This window comes from Poecilia latipinna, unplaced genomic scaffold (assembly GCF_001443285.1).
Source record: "Poecilia latipinna isolate Pla-1442-1.1 unplaced genomic scaffold, P_latipinna-1.0 Scaffold147, whole genome shotgun sequence".
Lineage (NCBI taxonomy): Eukaryota > Metazoa > Chordata > Actinopteri > Cyprinodontiformes > Poeciliidae > Poecilia > Poecilia latipinna.
In genome coordinates this window covers 224,105-228,679 of record NW_015112763.1, presented here as the reverse complement: position 1 = coordinate 228,679, position 4,575 = coordinate 224,105, and the positions used below count along the sequence as shown (strand labels likewise).

At 41.4% G+C, this 4,575-nt stretch overlaps 1 long non-coding RNA gene across 1 annotated transcript in view; it reads right to left on the bottom strand.

Annotated features, from left to right (window-relative positions):
• Positions 1-2,358: 2,358 nt before the first annotated feature.
• The window catches only part of LOC106945493 (uncharacterized), a 10,783-nt gene continuing 8,566 nt past the window's right edge, over positions 2,359-4,575 (bottom strand). Inside the window, exon 2 of the long non-coding RNA XR_001424575.1 lies at positions 2,359-2,700. This is a non-coding gene — a long non-coding RNA (uncharacterized LOC106945493). The remainder of the gene's footprint in view (positions 2,701-4,575) is intronic.

Here is a 4,575-nt window from a genome sequence, read left to right as displayed (position 1 = left end):
AAAGGGTTTTTAGGGGGGGTTTTTTTTTTTTTTTTTTTTTTTTTTAAATATCCTCCTGACTACGAGGAAAAAAAAATTGTCCAATCACCTGTTTTTTTTAAATTCCACATTCTTTGTAAGGTAATTAGCATACTTATGCACTTACTTTGTCTCTTCCCATAAAATGTATTACTGATGAACACCATTTTTATGAATTAGAAAAAGGTACGTAAAAGTCCCACCCCTCACATGTGGTATCATTGAAAAGCCCTAAGTGTCCTCTCTAGATACCAAAAGGAATTAATTCAGAAGAATGCAGGGGGTGGGAGATATTCAAGTTTAGATATGTCCTCTACAGAGGACAAAAATTAACTACTGGTAGTCAGGAGGATAATATATACTGCAAACTGCAAACCACTTGCACAAGTGTCCACTGCTGTTCTGCATCTGAACACCCTCAGCCAAACCATCAACAAGACTGGCTACGGATACCGACTCAAGAACGGGGCCACCATTCATGTTACCCTAACCCTCCTCTACATGGATGACATCAAGCTGTACGCCAAGAGCGAGCGAGACATCGACTCACTAATACACACTGCCAGGATCTACAGCACTGACATTGGGATGTCATTCGGACTAGAGAAGTGTGGTTGGATGGTTACAAGGAGAGGGAAGGTCATCCACACAGAAGGGGTCTCACTCCCAGAAGGAACAACAGCAGACATAGAGCACAGGTGCAAGTACCTGGGAATACCACAAGCAAATGGCAACCTTGACGAGGTCACAAGGAAAGGAGCCACAGCCAAATACCTCCAACGAATAAGGCAAGTCCTGAGAAACCAGCTCAATGGCAAGAACAAGAAGATCTGTGCGATAAACAGCTACGCCTTGCCAGTAATCAGAGACCCTGCAGGAATAACTAGCTGGCTAATGGAGGAGATAAACGCCACAGATGTTAAGACTTGGAAACTATTAACCATCCATGGAGGGTTCCACCCCAAATCCAGCACCCTGACTGAACACGAGCCACAAGGAAGGTCAATAAGGCAGGTGATTCCTTGAGTTTTGGTTTTCTAAATTGAGGGAACCAAACTTTTAGAGAATCCTAAAGACCTTTATTGGAAATAAAGGCGCCTCTTTACAAAGCTGGACTCAAGGACAGCACAGAGGCCCTCATCCTAGCTGCACAGGAACAGGCCCTAAACACCAGAGTAATAGAGGCTCAGATCTACCACACCAAACAAGACCCAAGGGGTAGATTGCGCAAGGAGGCCCCTGAGACAGTCCAGCACATAACAGCAGGATGCAAGATGCTGGCAGGGAAAGAGTACATGGAACGACATAACCAAGTGGCGGGCATAGTGTGCAGGAACATCTGTGCAGAATATGGACTGGATCAAAGTGGGGAACACCCCCAAAGGTGGTGGAGAATGACCGAGCCAAGATCCTGTGGGACTTCCAGATCCAGACAGACAAGATGGTAATGGGAAACCAACCGGACATTGTGGTGGTGGATAAAGAACAGAGGAAAGCCGGTGTGGGGGATGTAGCAATACCAAGTGACCACAACATCAGGAAAAAGGAGCACGAGAAACTGGAGAAATACCAGGGCCTCAGAGAGGAACTGGAGAAGGTCTGGAAGGTGAAGACCACAGTACCATACCATACCATACCATACCATACCATACCATACCATACCATACCAACTTTATTTATGAAGCACTTTATACACCAATAAATTGATTAAAAGCAGAAGAAAACTGACCAGCAGTAGAAGGGTTAAGATCACGACAGAACCGAGCTGCAGCGCGTGTTTTAGCTTTAGCAGAGGACAGCGTTATCTCAAATAAAACAGCCATAAGGTCTGAAAATAATGAGTCACCAATCACTAAATTACAAACTGGTAGACCATAAGATAAAACCAGATTAAGACGGTGACCATGATCATGGGTAGCACCAGTCACAGACTGCACAAAATTAAAAGAATTAATAGCATTAAGAAATGACTGAGCCATAGGTAAAGTAGGACAACAGACATAAATATTAAAATCACCAACAATTATCAGCCAAGAAATCAGAAAAGTCATTTATAAAGGTTTTTTTTTTGTACTTTAGTGGCCGATAGACCGCTGCACACAGCACAGTGTGAGAGCTGCCAAGTTCAAATAGGCTAATCTCAAAGCTAATCCCATAGTAGTTGTTTAACTGCTTACAAGTAAAACAACTTTTAAAAACAGTCACTATTCCTCCACTGGACCCTGACATCCTCGCAGCATCAAAATAGCCACAGTTCTGCGGTTCAAGTTCATTAAAAATGCTGGAGTCACCCAAACCACTTGTCCATGATTCTGTTATAAATAAAACATCCAATCAATGAGAGGAAAAGAAATCCCTAATGACCAAAGTTTTATTTGTCAGCGACCTGGCATTTACCAAACCGATCCTGGCAGAAATCGGCGGGTCTACACCATCAGCTGGCATCCGGTACTCCTGGCAAAGAGGCCGCAGGTTGCTAGGATTCACCCTGCGCCTAAAGGGCCGAGGAGCGCAGGGGCCCTCGGGGCAGTCACCCCCAAAATGGAGCAGTGGCTAAAACAGGATCCCAGGAACAGCATCAGTCATCTCAGTCCAGAAATGTACAGTTCTAGGCACAGCCAAGATACTGCGGCTCCCAGGCTTCTGGTAGAGGACCCGAGCTCAGAGGATGAAAGAGTCCACCTGCGGAAGGGTGAGAAGGGATTTTTTAATACATGTATTTATACACTTTGTCTGAGTATCTTCAAGTAGGTTTGATTTTAACTAGTGTTTCACCTTGCAGTAAACTACTTTTTTTTCCTTATGTGCACAACTATCACACATTTCCCAAATACAATGTGACCCCAACTCTGAAACTGTGAGTTTCTGTAACAGTATATGTTGAGTAACTGACGGAAATAACATGAACATACAATATTTAGGGCTCTCTAACAAGCACCATGATGTGCAGAAGTGCTCACATCCCATAACTATTTCTAGCATTTGCAATGCTGCTGCCAGAAATTCCAAGATATTTTACAATAAAGATGATTACTACAGATCAACACAAAGTGCTGCATAACTGTAAAGTGTAAGGAAAATAATTTGCAAATTTTCTACCTTTCTGATAACATTTTAAAACTTAGAAATCTGACTCGTTATCTGGGCCCCATCAGAGAACTTGGGAACAGGAAATTTAACAAAGCAAGTGATATCAGATCTGAACCTGTCCGAACAATATCATTTGACACATACGGTGCTCACAGAAAGGGACATTTTAAGGCTGCTTTTAAAGCAGGTGTTTCTGCTTTGTAACAGAATTCCTTTAACTCAAAAGAGTTAAAGCCAGTTCTTAGGAGTTTAAGATAAATCGTGTTGGTTTTTTTTCTCATTTCTGCCTTTGCAATGATTTAAACATCTCTTTCTGTAAATATTTCTGTCTTTGTTCTATAGACTACACTTGTTTCACAAAACATTAGGCAATATCAAGAACAGTTCGTTATAACTACAAAATTTCTGAAGAAATTTAACCAGGGCCTGCCAAAGTGTGCCTGTCGGTTGGAACCCAACATTCTGATGCTAAAAATTAGCCTCAATGCTAAAGTAAGCTACAATGTAGAGCCCAAACTTTTTGAGAGCAAGATCTACTTTTTCTCTCACCAGCCGCCTGAGATCTACCTCATGACACAAAGACATAAAAATTGCAAATTAAACTCTATTGACTTATTTTATATGCGAATATGCATCAGTTATAGCAGAAATAATAAAGTAACAGAAAACCTAACGCAGTTTCTTCCTCAGTGAGATTCTGACACTGGGAGGAGGTCACTGGTTTCTCAGTCAGAAGCTGGTTGCAAACCTGATGCCAGCAGGTGTCAGTCAGTCATGGTAGATCTGAACTTTGGTTTGATGACCTCAGTATGAGAAACTACAGACTGATAGGAGGAACCAAAGAGCCCAGAAAAGGTAAAGGCAAATCTTCTGAAGTCGGGATATAATTAATTTAATTTCACATAATTATTGCGGTAGAATTTGTTAAAACTTAATGAAATATATTTGTCCTTTGATGTTTGTTGTGACGTATACTCACAAACAAACAAGGTAATTAGTCCAAGTTTGTCGTTTATTGAACGTTCAGAAACTACAGCAGATGTGATGAGCCACAGCAAAGGTAAACAAAGGTAAAACAATCCGAACAGGTGATCAACTCAAAACCACTCCTACCTTTTTACTTTCTGTCTCTTTGTAGTTTAGCACACCCGTTGCCGTGGCAACCGCCTGCCGAGCAAAGATTATGTTAAAAACACAACATTCAGTCCGTTACAATATCATGTTTCCAGGCTTGATATTTATTTCTCGATTATTAATAAGCCTCTCATGAACACAGCGGTGGTTGAGCAGCTCATTTAAACTCCTGCTCTGCTCCCAGTCGGTCTGAGTCGCCTTTTTTTTCTTTTTTTCTGTTAATGGGACCGAAACGCACTGAATTGCGCAACACCTTGTTCAAACAATAATTACTCAGATTATTAATTTTAACACGTTTCGTTGATTTTTTTTATAATTATTATTTTTTAATGA